This window comes from Schistocerca piceifrons, chromosome 4 (genome assembly GCF_021461385.2).
Source record: "Schistocerca piceifrons isolate TAMUIC-IGC-003096 chromosome 4, iqSchPice1.1, whole genome shotgun sequence".
Classification (NCBI taxonomy): Eukaryota; Metazoa; Arthropoda; class Insecta; order Orthoptera; family Acrididae; genus Schistocerca; species Schistocerca piceifrons.
Window position 1 is genome coordinate 107423974 of NC_060141.1, and position 16869 is coordinate 107440842.

The following is a 16869-nucleotide window of genomic DNA, read 5'->3' on the forward strand; positions in this document are numbered from 1 at the left end:
CTCAGTTTCAATTGTCAAATTTATTTCATGTGTTTACCTGTTCTTAGTTTTATCAGGAAATAGGACATACTGTCCAGTATCCGGTATAACCTACCTGGTTGTCACCTCGGATTTCTTTGCTCCGTATCTTTGGTAATCTGCGGGAAACAATAAGAGCAGGTATATGAAGTATAAAGCACTCCGTCATCAGGCCACAAGTGGCCCATCGGAACCATTCGACCGCCGTGTCATCCTCAGCTGAGGATGCGGATAGGAGGGGCGTGTGGTCAGCACACCGCTCTCCCGGTCGTTACGATGGTTTTCTTTGACCGGAGCCGCAGATATTCGGTCGAGTAGCATCTCAATTGGGATCACGAGGCTGAGTGCACTCCGAAAAATGGCAACAGCACATGGCGGCCCGGATGGTCACCCATCCAAATGCCTGCCACGCCCGACAGCTCTTAACTTCGGTGATCTGACGGGAACCGGTGTATCCACTGCGGTAATGCCGTTGCCCTATATGCAGTATAGGGCGCTGCAAACGCAGCCACAGGCCGACGTTGTTATGCGGATTAAATTGCTGTAATCGTTCGGTATGTAACCCTCCAGTAGCTTCACATTTCAGGCTTACAAGAGGAAGCCACGACGTTGGGACTACGGATGTACTTGAAATGTTGTACACCACTAGCAGACCATTAAAACAACGTAATGTGCAAGCTGTAAGGAGCACTACTCAGGCAATTCCGAGAAAATAAATAGGGAACTTTTACGTGTCTCTCATGTAATACATCATGTGCGTCGGTGCTGGATGTTAGAGTTCATTGTGGTCACGTAGCTAGCGTTCGAGCCTCGTAAGACGAACGTGTACGATGCGACGGTTCGACTCCGACTTAAACTTTCATTTTTGTAGTAGAAGTGTAATTCTGTCATATTCAAAACATTTGCGCATAAATTATTCGTTCTTGCTACAGCAGCAACGTCACGCTGCTACCCAGGTTAACAGCCAAATGGTGCCTGCCTCTTTGTCTGGGTTCGAAGCGTCGAGGTGCTAAGTAGTTCCGGGTATCTTATCAAAATGTGCGCATAAGGGTTTTCGCAATTTATGGCAGATATTCTTTTTCAGAACAAATTTACACGTTTCATCATTCACTTGTTGATAGTTATACATACGTTTGTTCTAATAATTAAAATTAATTAAAAATTGTAAGTAGTCAAATAAAATGAAATCCACTAAACACGTTGATTTTAATTATATTACTTATCAAATGTCAATTAAATTTAATAATACGACCAGAGATGAAAACAATGTAGATTAAATCTTAAGCTCGAGCGAGACTCGAACAACCGCCTCATTTTTGTTGTTGTTGATAGATGTTGATTTAACGGCCTACTAAAAATGTACAAAGAATGAGCCAAATGTGTAATCACAACTTCATGGTCTCTCCTTGTTATTATTCCTCACACACTCTTACCCAGTAGGTGTAATGGCTGTGTTAGGGCGGAATAGTAGCAGACATTAATCATTGTGTAGAAACAAGGAGTAAAATATAGCGACTACAATGAAACGTAAGGGGGCGTTTTGGGAAGTGGGTTTGAAGCGAACTCAGTGAAAATTACAAAATTGCATTCGACCAACATTTATTTAACAATATTTCAGTTGCACTGTGCGACAAGAACACAAAAAGACAATACACATTTTTAAAAAATCTTTAATAAATGCAATACTGACGCATTTAAAAACGTAAGGTCATTATTTTTGTAATAAGCTCAGTTGAGAAGTAATAAAAATTAAATATATTTACTTCATAATTCCTCTGAATTCCTCTAATAGCTGTATGTATGAGGCTGGTGTCTGAATAAAATTTATGTTATTTTCATGCATCAAAAGAGTTTGTGGTCGAAATGCTATAAAATGTTACTAACGGCAGAGCAACCATAAAACTTCTTAATATGTAAAACTATATATACTTTGGATGATGTCCCTCTGAATACACGAAATAAACTGTACTGAAGGCTTTCACTAACTCAGTAAACGTAGAAAGGACCTAGCAGAACGATCTTAAGACTTGATAATAGAGCACATATTAAACGGAAACAAATTTTAAAACGTTATTCTAGTAATAGAAACGACTACAAATTTGCATTGAAAGAAAGCAGTAGATCGGGTCTGACCGAAAACAGCGACGGCGCAAATTATTGTTCTAACAACAGCTTAAAAACTTACTGTCGTTTGGTTGACCTGCTTATGGACAGAATGCTTTCTAATCATGACCCAGCGTCCAAGTTAGTACACGAGAAGCTACACATACGAGAACAGGTATTTGGTTTCTTAGTCAAAAGTAAAGAAATACGTGTTTTTTTGAAACTTAAACCTAATGGGTGTAAAATGGTGGGTGAAACTATTTTTGGACATACATCATTATTATGCAACTATTAAAGTATTTTGAGAGCGATATCTATGATCATTGGTACTTGACTTCAGGGTTACAAATAAAAACAAAAGACGTGTTTCAGTGTTTTTAGAAACTGAACTACTAAGGGGTGAAATAGGGGATGAGATTATTGTATGATAATATGTTATTATGAAAGCATTTTATAGCTAAATCTATAAAAATTTAAATTTGGCTTCTCAGTTAGAAATAGATATATACATTTTTCACTGTCTTTTTTTTTTTAATTCAACCTTTTTGGGGGTGAAATCGGGGATGAAAGTTTCAATGGATACATTTCACTGTCGAAGCTTCTTTAAAGCTAAATCTATGAAAATTTGTGTTTGGCTATTCTGTTACGAATAAACATACACATGTTTTTGGAAACATCACCACTAAGGGAGTGAAATAGGCGGTGAAAAGTTTAATCAAAACATATCATTGTGGAAGCATTTTTCAAGCTAAATCTTTGAAAACTGGTGTTTGGCTTCCCGGTGAGAGATGAAAAAATACGTTTTTCACTGGTTTTGGAAATTCAACCGCTAATGGTGTGAAATAGGTCAGAATGATTCACTGAGTCGTTATCGACCAGGCACCGTTTGAAAAGGGATTGTCCGAAATTCCAGGACTAAGGATGTTATACATCGGATGAAAGGCTTTTTGAAAGTATGTCGCTATTATGGGAATTTTGAAACTGGAACTACGAACATTTTATTAGTTTCTGAATTAGAAAACAAAAAGTACATGTTTCAACATTTTTGGAAACTCAACCATTAAGGAGAAAAAACAGTTGGTGGAAATATTTCTGAAAATGAATAATTTCTAAGGATGTACTTAAGGATTTTAGGGCTACATCTATGACAACTGGTATTTGACCTTGGATAGAAAGAAACAAAAAGACAGGTGTTTGAGTGATTTAGGAAATTCAACACCCAAGTGAGTGCCAATGGGGATGAAAATGCTTAAGAAAATGTTTCCTTACAATAAAAAAATTGAAGCTCAATTTTTGAAAAATGGTATTTCACTTTCCACTTAGATGCTAAGGAATATTTGTTAGGGCATGAAAGATGCTCTGCAAATATCTGCACAAGAGCGCAAAAAACATGATGAACAGAAACTTTGAACTCCAGCTACCAGAAAAGTTTTTTGGTCAGAAGTACGTTCGGAATAGGCCATACGTATAAGGCCTTGATTAGTGTGAAAAGCTTAGAAGGTGTTACAGTATGTGAACAACATAGAAATTTTCCATGCCAGACAGTATATACGAGCGAAGCAACAGGTGCTAAGCTAGAAAAGAATATAGTACTGGCGCTTATTGCCAGCGCAGAACGTGAGAGGATTGAGACAAAGAGCAGCCACCACTTGAGGACAACGTCTCCAAAACTTCAAGCCCACACAAGCTGACTGGCGACGTTGAATCATGAAATTGCTCACCATTGCTGTCCATTATTTGCAGTGAAGTCACTTCAGTATGGGCTTTCTTGTAAAGGTCTGCTCTGCACCATAATACAGATTAGTGACCACAGACAGGTCAAGCGGCTGACAACACGCACAGTCCTTTCCATCATGGCCAGAGGCCCACTGCCGATATTAGCGAGCAGCTGACAGCCACACTCGCCACAACACACTCGCAGATGGAGCTACGCCGGAACAAGAGATGGCAGAAAAGTCAAGAACGATGCCATGCAGCAGACGGGGCTATGAGACGATGTCAGCCAATAATACGCTAACCAAGTCGTCACCACGACAGGAACGGCATCCAAACGAAGAGAATAAAAAGGACGTGCCACTTAGCCGCGGCAGCACTAGAACAGAGGACTAGAAGAGTCACACCAGTGGAGCCGCACTGGAAGATCCGCGACTTGTGATCCATGACGTTGTCTCCGTACCCATACACATCCATCCACTCGATACAATTTGAAACGAGACTCGTCCGACCAGACAACAGGTTTCATGTCATCAACAATCCAATGTCGGTGTTGACAGGCCCCTGCCGAGGCGTAAAGCTTTGTGTAGTGCAGTCATCAAGGGTATGCATTAGGCTTTCGTCTCACAAAGCCCATGTCGATGATGTTTCGTTGATTGGTTCGCACGCTGACACATGTTGATGACCGAGCACTGAAATCTGCTAAAATTAGCGGAAGGGCTGCACTTCTGTCATGTTGAACTATTCTCTTTAGAAGTTGTTGGTCCCCTTCTTGCAGGATCTTTTTGCGGCCGCAGCGATGTTAGAGATTTGATGTTTTAGCGGATTCCTGATATTCACGGCACACTCGTGAAATGGTCGTACTGCAAAATCCCCACTTCATCGCTACCTCGGGGATGCTGTGTGCCATCGCTCGTGCGTCGACTGAAACAGCACGTTCAAACTCACTGAAATCTAGAAAACCTATCATTGTAGCATGTAAGGGATCCGTGGTACCACGAACATAGATATTAGTATCCGACACCCAGGTCGATAGCAGACAGGAGTCGATTGTCGTGCGCTGCAGGTGGCAGTGATATTACAGTCGAGTGAAAGCACTTCTGGGAAGACTCGCAGAAAGTAAAAAATGGGGGTCGAGCTGAGTACTGTGTCAATGACGGATGTGCCGAATGAGGAAAAAATATTAAATTCACCGGTGTGTGACAAATGAGCGCGTGGGCTTGAACACTCATCAATACCGATTCACAAGTGATATAAAACCAAAAATGATACGTGCCGAATTACGTGTTTCGCGTCAACCGCGTCGGCCAGCAACAACCATGGATTGCAGTGAGGATTGTTGTGAATGTGAACCATCATCATTGCGTGTGACGAAGTACTTATAATCAGCAACCAATAAAAGATATAACCGTAATTAAGCTTGTAAGGTGAAGGCAGCAAATGCTTCAGAATTTGTGTGTTACTAGAAAACATATATCATTTTGTGTATCGCAAGATTTTTGGTCTTTAATAATAAAAAAACTTTCAGTAATTAACTATTCCGTCTCAGAACAGCCGCACCCTGTTGAAATTTCCCCGGAACTACAGCTGAAAAACCGATAGCCTTTTATCCATTACGCACACGGTCGTAGATTAATAATAATTAAAGGTTTGGTGGCTTCAGTAAATCACAAAACCCAATAACGGATATAACGAGGGTGTTTCAAGCGGCAGTAACCGATCTATCAACAGGGCGAGACACTTTTGTCTTATATAGGTCTTTTTCTTTTGCTCTTCAGTGTACATCCGTTCTGGAGCCGCGCTTTGTTGCACATACAAGGTAGTCCATTGATGGTGACCGGGCCAAATATCTCACGAAATAAGCATCAAACGAAAAACTACAGAGAACGAAACTCGTCTAGCTTGAAGGGGGAAAACAGATGGCGCTATGGTTGGCCTGCTAGATGGCGCTGCCATTGGTCAGATGGATATCAACAGCGTTTTTTTAAATAGGAACCCCCCATTTTTATTACACATTCGTGTAGTACGTAAAGAAATATGAATGTTTTTGTTTGACCACTTTTTTCGCTTTGTGATAGATGGCGCTGTAATAGTCACAAACGTATAAGTACGTGGTATCACGTAACATTCCGCCAGTGCGGACGGTATTTGCTTCGTGATACATTACCCTTGTTAAAATGGACCGTTTACAGATTGCGGAAAAGGTTGATATCGTGTTGATGTACGGCTTTTGAAATCAAAATGCCCAACTGGCGTGTGCTATGCATGCTGCTCGGAATCCTGGACGACATAATCCAAGTATCCGGACCGTTCGCCGGATAGTTACGTTATTTAAGGAAACAGAAAGTGTTCAGACAAATGTGAAACGACAACCACGACTTGCAACAAATTATGATGCCCACGTAGGTGTTTCAGTTGCTGTCGCGGCTAATCCGCACATCAGACAAATTGCGAGAGAATCGGGAATCTCAAATACGTCGGTGTTGAGAATGCTACATCAACATCGACTGCACCCGTACCATATTTCTACGCACCAGGAATAGCATGGCGACGACTTTGAACGTCGTGTACAGTTCTGCCACTGGGCACAAGAAAAATTAGGGCTGATGACAGATTTTTTGAACGCATTCAATTTAGCAAGGAAGCGTCATTCACCAACAGCGGTAACGTGAACCGGCAGAATATGCACGACTGGGCAGCAGAAAATCCACGATGGCTGCGACAAGTGGAACATCAGCAACCTTGCCGGGTTAATGTATGGTGCGGCATTATGGGAGAAAGGATAATTGGCCCCCATTTTACCGATGCAATCTAAATGGTTCCTACGTAATGTTCTACCGATGTTACTACAAGATGTTTCACTGCGTGACAGAATGGCGATGTGCTTCCAACGTGATGGATGTCCGGCACAGAGCTCGCGTGCGGTTGAAGCGGTATTGAATAGCACAATTCATGAGAGGTGCATTGGTCGTCGAAGCACCGTACCATGGCCCGCACGTTCACCGGATCTGACGTCCCCGGATTTCTTTCTGTGGGGAAAATTGAAGGATTTTTGTTATCTTGATCCACAGACAACGCCTGCCAACATGCGTCAGCGCATTGTCAAAGCATGTGCGAACATTACGGAAGGTGAACTACTCGATGTTGAGAGGAATGTCGTTACACGTATTGCCAAATGCATTGAGGATGACGAATATAATTTTGAGCTTTTATTTCATTAATGTGGTATTTACAGATAATCATGCTGTAATAGCAAACGTTCTCGGGAATGATAAGTTCACAAAGGTACATGTATCACATTGGAACAAGAGAAATAAAATGTTCAAAGGTGCCTACGTTCTGTACTTAAATTTAAAATACCTACCTGTTACCAATTGTTCGTCTAAAATCGTGAGCCATATGTTTGTGACTATTACAGCACCATCTATCACAAAGCGAAAAACATTCATATTTATTTGCGTACTACACGAATATGTATTATAAAATGGTGGTGTTCCTATTTAAAAAAACGCAGTTGATACCCGTTTGACCTATGGCAGCGTCATCTAGCGGGCCAACCATAGCGCCATCTGGTTGCCCCCTTCAAGCTAGACAAGTTTCGCCCTTTGTAGTTTTTTCGTTTGACACCTATTTCGTGAGATATTTGGCCCGGTCACGATCAATGGACCACCCTGTATAGTGCAGGAACGGTCTCAGACAGAAACTTTTTGAGTGCCTCTTCTCCGTCAGATTATGCTTAGGTAGACTCAACGAAGTGACAGACCGCCGCGTCGTCGTCATCTCATACGCGTCACGGTATACGCATATAGAGGGTCGTATGGTCAGCACACCGCTCTCCCGGCCGTCATTAGTTTTCGTGACGCAAGCCGTTATTTCTCAATCAAATAACTCCTGAATTTCCCTCACAAGAGTTGTGTGCATCCCACTTGACCAGACAGTCACCCGTCGAAGTGCTAGGGAGGCCCGACCGCGCTTCACATCGGTGATCTGACGGGAGCCGATGTTACCATTGGATCGCCCCTTATGTATGCTAATTACTCCTGTGCCAGGATTACGTACACCACGAAAATAATGCAGAAAGAAAGAACTGTAGAAACTGCTACAATGGTGGCGCGTGAAGCATACGTTTGATTGCTGCTCAGAAGTCGTGACTCACTCGGTCGATTACTGGTCTTTAGTAATTTCGAAGTATCTGTAAGGCCAGCTACTGTGCTACTGGCAGACTCATCTGTTTTGCGTGTTGGCGCCAGTCTCAGGCACTAGCAGGTTATCATAAGGGTTGTCATATCATCTAGTACTTAAATCTACAGAAAGGAAATACTACAGGAAGGACAGAAACTGCAATTGTGTTGGAATTCATTTAGCTTAGACAAATAAATCAATATTTTCTAGAGTGAGTAGTTGGTACAATTTCCTGTTTTTTCCTTTCATGGACGAAAATCGATTGGAGAACGCCACTCTAGCCTGTGAACGGCCAAATCCGGTTGCAGTGGTTCTTGAAGAGGCTGCTCACACAACCGCGGGTTTAATAGAGTTGTTATGGATTAGCAGTATATCGTCTCACAGCAAGTTACTGGCGAAATTAAATTAAATTGACATCACGGAAAATGTAAGAAATGTTAGCCTCGGCCGGAGCGAACTTTCTTTTGTCACGTTTCGATCTGTTTATATGCGATCCTTCTTCTTTTCAATGTTATCCGTGTGTTCCCTTCTTCGCCGAATCTGCGAAGAGCTTCCTCATTCCTTATTAATGCACTTCATTTTTGGCAGCCTTCTATAGAACCATGTTTCAAACTTTTAAACTTCTTTTCCAGCTATAAAACAGCCCTTCATTCAAGGTGCTGTGTTCCAGATGTATATTCTCAGAAATGTCTTGCTTCGATTGCGACCGATGCTTGATACAAAAAGACTTTTCTCCGCCAGGAATGCCGTGTTTGCATGTGCTAATCTACTTTTCATGACCTTCATACTTCGTGTTTGTTTCCTAGGTAGCAGAACCGGTTACCTCCGTCTGCTTCTTGGCCCCATTCAGTTGCAAGCACTGTGAACATATGTAGCAGAAATTCTCGGAGAATACGTGTTACAATTTTTGTTCTCGCGAATTCCGATAAGGTAGATTTGGGAAACTCGTATTCTAGAAAGACTGGGCGACAATATATTCATCGTGATCACGTATTCGCGGTAGGTATTATGAGATGAAGATGAAACATATTTCGTTTTTTTTTATTTCCTCAGTCCGCGAATGAGACAGGTAACTGACTGTATTGATAAGAGAACCCTCCACCAGGTATTACACATGGCACATGCAATACGAAAAAATACTGTGCTGTCTATTAAAATTGCAGCATCAACAATACAGCAAAGGATAAATCTCAAACTGGTGTAAAGTATAAGCGGAGACCAAAAAGATTCCGTCTGGAGCTTATATGCAATATTGTGCGATTCTGATGCGCGTTTATAAGCACCAAATCGTAGGCAAGGGATTTTTGTGACATTCGTGTCTTTCCAATGGGCGTACGGTAAAATGTGGAAACATGAACTACGGCGACGTTACTACCAAATGTATCCAAAGAGGACGTGATGGTTTTCTTCTCTTGTCTGCGGGAGAGCAATAACCGCAGGGAGCCATCGGGGAGTGAAGAATGTGTATAGGGCAGCATGTCCCTTGAAATCCACTGTTGTGGAATGGTGCAGCAAGGGGTGCTGCTACTCCATGAAAACGCACGTCTTCATATGGCATATGCCGTAAGGCAGAAATTACGCCAAGTCAAATGGGAGACACAACAGCACTTGCTTTGTGGTCCTGACCTCCCCCCCTGCGATTACCATCCCTTCGATACAATAAAAAAGGCCTTTAAAGGTCAACGATTCCTATCGGACGAGGACGTACAGCAGGCAGTTACGGCGCTTTACCAGGTGCCTATCTTCAACTTGATGCGTCGGTAGAATTTTTGCCTCAATGCTCACGGCAATTTCTCCTCAATGGGGTACCCATTCTGGGGTGTATGGCCTTCGGGCAGAAAATTTTTATTTTCCCTTATGTACTATGTGCTTGGATGTGCATTTGATTATCATCTGAGCACAACAGCACAAACTAGGTTGGAGTATCGCAATCTACATTCCTGTCTAAGGAGAAACGGGTATCTCGTTCAGAAATGAAGTTTGAATGGTGGATGTTTGAAAAAAAAAATCGTCTTTCGCGTCGTGTAAGGAGCACCAACGGCTACTGGCACTTTTAGGATTTCCACAGCGACATAATTGTTGTCTACCGTAGCTGCGATGTTTCCATGTTAGTTAGGATCCAACGGTTATTATATGAATATGGAATCGATGGGTTCTCTAGAGGCACACTCAACGCCAAGCAACATCTTAACAGCTCCACGTCACTGGCGACCAAGAGGTCAGACATGCAAATGTTCGAGAGTGCAAACAGTACAGTATCCATAGATTCTCTAAATGGGGTGCTTTGCCGCAACTGTAGTTTCCACATGGACAGTACCACGACTCCTATAGCGCCAAGGACAGTCACACGGCGGCAGTCTTAAGGTTTTCTTTAATGCAGGTGCAGTGGGAAGCGAGCCAACACTGTAGTGGCAACTACAGCCAGGACTAAGAAGTGACTCAACTCCGTCTTTTCCTATTCTGCCTGTAGCACAGCGATGGACATGCCTTGTGTGGAGGCAAGTAGGAGAGCAAAGGCAGCCAGATAGCAATCGCAATCGTCAACCGACGTGGCGTGATGTCACTGGGTATCATTATGTACAAAAGACGACAAGATCTCATTGACACAGCTAATAATTTAGACATTCGGTGTTACGTCTCTGACGCTGAAGGTCACCGTCGGTGTCTGTTTACTTTTACCCTGAGTAGGACTCGACGTATTTGAGTTTATTGTTTGTCGAATAGCTTTGCTAACCGTGGACTGATGGTGTGCATTTTAATTTCTATAACTGCTCACAATCGCGCTACCTGTTTTAAATCAAAGCTTGCTGGTAATTAATAGCAAGTCAGAACGCATATTTATTTAATAAATTAAATCTTGGCTTACGTAACTTAGCACAACGGATAACGCAAAGGAGATAACTGAATCAAAGCATTTTCGCCACAGTCTGAACTCCACATGGTATTTTAAGTTGCTGACTGACTCAGTCCGTATTAAATCAAGGATCTCTTAAGGTTTATACGCTGAAGAGCCAAAGAAACTGGTACACCTGCCTAATATCGTGTAGGGCCCCAGTAAGCATGCGGAAGTACCGCGACACGACGTGGCATTGACTCGATTGATGTCTGAAGTAGTGCTGGAGGGAACTGACAGCATTAATCTTCCATGGCTGTCAGTAAGAGTACCAGGAACTGGAGATCTCTTCTGACCAGCATGTTGCAAGGCATTGCACGTATGCTCAATTATGTTCGTCTGGGAAGTTTGGTGGCCAGCAGAAGTGATTAAACCCAGATGAGCGTTCCTGGAGCAACTCTGTAGCAATCCTGGACGTGGGGAGTGTCGCATTGTTCTGCTAGAATTGCGAAGTGCGTCGCAAAGCACAATGGACAGGAACGGATGAAGGTGACAGATAGGATGCTTATGTAAGTGTCACCTGTCAAAGCCAAATCTAGAAGTATCAGGTGTCCCATATCACTCCAACTGCACACGCCCCACACCATTGCAGAGCCTCCACCAGCTTGAACAGCCCCTGCTCACGTACTGGTTCCATGGATTCATGGGGTTCTCCCCATCCCCGCGCGTGTCCATCTGCTCGACGCAATTTGAAACGAGACTCCTCCGACCAGGCAACACTTTTCCAGTCATCAACAGTCCAATGTCACTTTGATTCGTCGTTGGTCCCGTTCTTGCAGGACCTTTTTCCGGCCGCGGCGGTGTCGGAGATTTGATGTTTTAGCGGATTCCTGATATTTACGGTACATTCGTGAAACGGTCGTACAGGAATATCCCCACTTCATCGTTACCTCGGAGACGTTGTGTCCGTCGCTCGTGCGCCTACGGTAACACTGCATTCAGACTCACTAAAATCTTCATAACCTGCCATTGTCGCAGCAGTAGCCGATCTAACAACTGCGCCAGACCCTTGTTGTCTTATATAGACGTTGCGGACGGCAGCACTGTATTCTGCCTGCTTACATATCCCGCCACGCGAAATGGTTCAAATGGTTCAAATGGCTCTGAGCACTATGGGACTTAAATTCTAAGGTCATCAGTCCCCTAGAACTTAGAACTACTTAAACCCAACTAACGTAAGGGCAACACACACCACCATGCCCGAGGCAGGATTCGAACCTGCGACGGTAGCGGTCGCGCGGCTCCAGATTGTAGCTCCTAGAACCGATCGGCTACCCCGGCCGGCTGATCTCAGCAGTTTGGTCCTTTAGGAATTCACATACATGTTCATACCTCTGTATTTGAATACGCATGCCTATACCAGTTTCTTTGGTGCTTCTGTGCGTATCAAACGGTAAATCTGTTACGGAGTACATTATCAGGTGGTGGAGATCATGAGGTTACTAGTGTGAACGATGTGACGGCATTCCTCGTTTACAGTTACAGTTTATTGCGGAACTCTGCCCATATGATAAACCGGCCACGGTGGCCGACCTGTTCTAGGCGCTCCAGTCTGGATCCGCGCGACTGCTACGGTGGCAGGTTCGAATCCTGCCTCGGGCATGGATGTGTGTGATGTCCTTAGGTTAACTAGATTTAAGTAGTTCTAAGATCTAGGGGACTGATGACCTCAGATGTTAAGTCCTACAGTCCTCAGAGCCATTTGAACCATTTTTGCCCATATCTTAGTGAGAAACAAAACATGATTAACGTAATACAGACGCCGATGGCGTTCCAAATCTATAACCAAACGGTCTCTAATTCACTGTGCATGTGATTTGGAGGAAAACACGTTTCTACTGTCATTAAAGTCTTCTTTCACGGGTCACCTATGTATTGATTAATGGCTACTGTATCTAATAATCATCCACACGAGACGGCTACTGGACGTTCTCAATATATTTGGCAGAAAGTGTGAGTACGAATCACAAGACATCATAGAGGGGCAAGAGAGGGTCAGACAGACATAAATACCCGACACAGAGTACGCATAGATGAACAGTACATCGTAAAGGACCTTCAGAGGATCACATGCTTAGCCTAAAATAAAATTATCCACGAACGACCACTGCTGACTGACTGTGCTACTAACATCATGTCGTTGATTGGAAATCAATTACAAAATTGTGTACCCACCACGTTGAATCGTTCTTAGATCATTAGCAGAATTTCGCATTAGCAAATCGTATTATGAATTTCCACTAGAATGACCACAGCTTACTGATTGTGCAGCAAAGACCATGGGGGTGATTGGAGGTCAGTGGCAAAATTATTTTCTCACAACGCTGGAATGCTCTTGAAGTATCAGCATAATTACACACGCAATACAAGTAAATCCTAACCGTAGGAAGCAAGTGGTTCTTTCTCCGTACAGTCAGGTCCTCGTGGGAGCATGGAGACAAAGACTAAAGAAGATAAAATAAATAAAATAAAACAATTCCACTCGGAAGAGTAGTTAAAGATTGCACACTATTCGCACGATTATAAGTATAACGTGAAAGAAGTGTATGAAAGTGCCTACTCTTTTTTACAACGGTTGCCCGATAGACACTGGCTGAGGCCCATAGCATTAGGAAATGACTTTAAAGAATCTGCAAAATTTTATTGAAAACAGATAAACGGAGCTCACTCCGACATAAAGTCGTCAAATATTAAACATGCTGAATGCACCATTTGATTATTGATTAACTGAATGACGGAGAATTGAAACGAGCACGATGTGCGTTTTAGAGATCTGAGACTTAACCATCTAATTTACTCGAAAAGCTACGAAAAAAAAATTTTTTCGCAGTATAATTTTAACTACGATAGCCCTGAGAAAGAACAGATTAATGATTTTACTTACAATGTATGTCATACTCTAAATTCGCTTATCAACATGATTGGAGACATGCACAGAGCTGTCCATCTTATAAGCAAGCTGGAAACTGAACGCATGTTACTGTTGATGGCTGTGTCCTACTTTAAAGATGTGCGTGACGTTATTTTTCAACAAGATTACTCAAGACTGCATATTGCAGCATTTTGTCGATGTACTGCAAGGTACTGCTGTCGTAGACAGCACTTCCACCACATTTGTCACTCACATTAACCAGCTGATTGTGGTTTGCCAAGACTGGTATGTCACAATTCGCCTGTCACTACGATCGATGATATCTGCATAGGGCTGAAGTAACGTGACAAAGTCCACCCGTATCATGTCATTGAAACTCAGTTCAGTTGATGCTCAACTGGGCTATAGCCGTTGTTGCCGCCAGACTTGGTAGCTCTGTGTACGATATTTCGCTTCCAGTACACACAAATATCTCAAAGAAATCTGATAATGGATTCATCTTAATATACGTTATGTCACAGGGAAGCTTCATCGTTTCCAGATGTAGTTAAAAAAAGGCTCTGAGACAGATACTTGCAGTTTGTGGAATTATCTAAATTGACTCTGAAAGTTTTGTACAAAAACTAAATACACTTCTGCACTAACTTCTCTGTAACCAGCAAAAAGTCTAGACGAGCTTCTGAACCCAGTTTCGCACAGACATGTCTGGGAGGATAGAGGCTGTTGCGCCCACAATTCTTCTGCAGAGACCGACAAAGTCAGGTACAGGCAAGGTATCCACAATGTAGGAAAAAATCCGGAGTGTTGAAGTCCGAACACTGCAGTGGCAGTTTGGTTGGTCCATGGCGTCCATTCCGTCACTGCGGCGTGTTCGGCCCAGGAAGTCAGGAACAAGTAAACTACACAGCGATGGGGAACCATCTTTCAGGAAGTTACAATTTCTCTGATACTAGTAGACTTCTCTTGGTGAGTGCCCTTTTACCTCTGCTGCTTTGCTTTTGATGTTTATCTTGCTCCGTCCGTCGTGACTATTTTGCTGCTTAGGTGTCAGAATTACTTAACTTCACCTACTTTCTGAGCATCGATTCTTATGTTAAGTTTCCCACTACTCTCATTTTGCTGAATTTGCTTTCGTCTGTCTTTGGTTTACTCTAAATCCATACTCTGCATTCGTTACACTGTTCATTGCATTCAGCAGATCCCGTAATTCTTCTTCAGTTTCACTGACGCTAGCAATGCCATCAGCGAATATTATAATTGATATATTTTCTCCTTACATTTTAATTCCACTAAAGAAACTGTCTTTTATTTCTATCATTGCCTCTTAGAAGTATACAGGGTGGTCCATTGATCGTGACCGGGCCAAATATCTCACGAAATAAGCGTGAAACTAAAAAAGTGCGTCGGCAAACTCTCTTAACGTAGTGACAATGGATTGAATTATCCTTAGCCATTGCTCACGAATCTCAAAGAGTACTCACATGGAGTATTCTTTGGGAACGTTGGTTCTAATTATAATGATTTTGCGATTTACTATGATATTGAATTTTGAGTTTGATTTTACTGGATTCCTATCTTTCTTTCGTATGTTAATAAATTACGAAGTGTTAGATTCCTGATTCAATTACTGGTAAATATCCAAATAATAGTGTTAACGGGAAATTTGTTTCCTTGTTCATTTTTCATGGAATTTGGAGCTTGTTTTGGGGAAATCTTTGGGAATTTGGGAGCTATTTTTTTATTTTCATTTCTTGTCCGAGGAAGTGGCATTACACCTGCCACGTTCCATCTTCTGACATTCCACACCTCAACTCGTAGAACGATATTACTTCGTGAGTTATTCAGTCTTTTGTTCATGTCACTTCCCCCTTGGCAGTCCCCTCCCGGATATCCGAAAGGGGAACTATTCTGGAATCTTTTGCCAAAGACATTTTCTTAATTACACTCCACATTGCGTGTGATACACATTATATGTCTTCAATGCAGTTGTTTCTATTGTCTTATACATCCCCATGCCGTTGAACATTGCTGATACTTCCGCCTTTAGGGCACTTTCCAACCCCAAATGCAAAAGAGTGCTCTTAACCTCTGTACGCTTCTGAGCGCTGTTTGACAAGGTCGTTGGCAGGAAGTCTTCGGTCACCACTGACGACGATTTTCATTCAAAATTTAAACAGTTTGGATAGAACCCGTGACCGAACACTTTTTCATTACTAATCACAGACGCTACCCTTAGACGAGTGAAACTGTTGTACCAAAGATGACTGCCCTTCAGGAGAAAGCCTAATACGTGGTGTGGTATGCTTAAATGAAATCGTCCATTGCTATCCAAAGAAGTATTCGACCTGTATTTCAAAGGGAGCCATTACGCTTTTCGGTGGTTAAGCCTTGAAATTACCAAACAACACCACATATTTAGCTTTCCCTTGAGGTGCAGTCATCTCTGGTAATTATTTAGCACCAGAAGTAGTGCAAAACGAATCTTTAAAAAGAACCCTACAAAAAAATTTTGAATTGGTTTACATGATGCAGGAAACCAAGTGTATCTTCCTCTCATAACGTTTTAGTAATGTTTATATATATATCATGGAGGTTTAATGTGGACGCTGTGTAAATAAAACGAACGGTAAGTAAGAGCTGACATCCTTCCTAGTATCGCAAGATAATAACCAGCAGTGCACGAGGGGCGTTCAATGAGAAGTACGACACAAAATTTTCTGAAATGAGGTTAGTTTTATCCTGTATTCGAATACACCACATTACTCCCTATTCTTCTGGCGTCGAAACCCTGAATTTCGACGTAATCTCCGTACTATGCGACGGCCTTACGCCATCTTACAGGGAGGGCCTATACGAGCGCATGCCACCAATCTGCTGGTCGACATCGAAATAAACGTCTTGCTGCATCAGTTACTTCCCAATCATCCCCGTACAGCTTCCAGCGGAGTGCATGCTTCATACGGCCCAACAGATGGAACTCAGAAGGTGCTACATCTGGGATGTAGGGTGGCTGAGGAAGAGCAATGTAATGAAGTTTCGTGAAATCTTCTGGGGTGCGGAGACTTTTGGCAGTCTTCCGTTGTCATGA

The 16869-nt window shown here is 42.5% G+C and overlaps 1 pseudogene; it reads right to left on the reverse strand.

Moving 5' to 3' along the window:
• Window positions 1–377: 377 nt before the first annotated feature.
• LOC124796705 lies at window positions 378–495 on the reverse strand (annotated as a pseudogene).
• Between the last annotated feature and the right edge of the window lie 16374 nt (window positions 496–16869).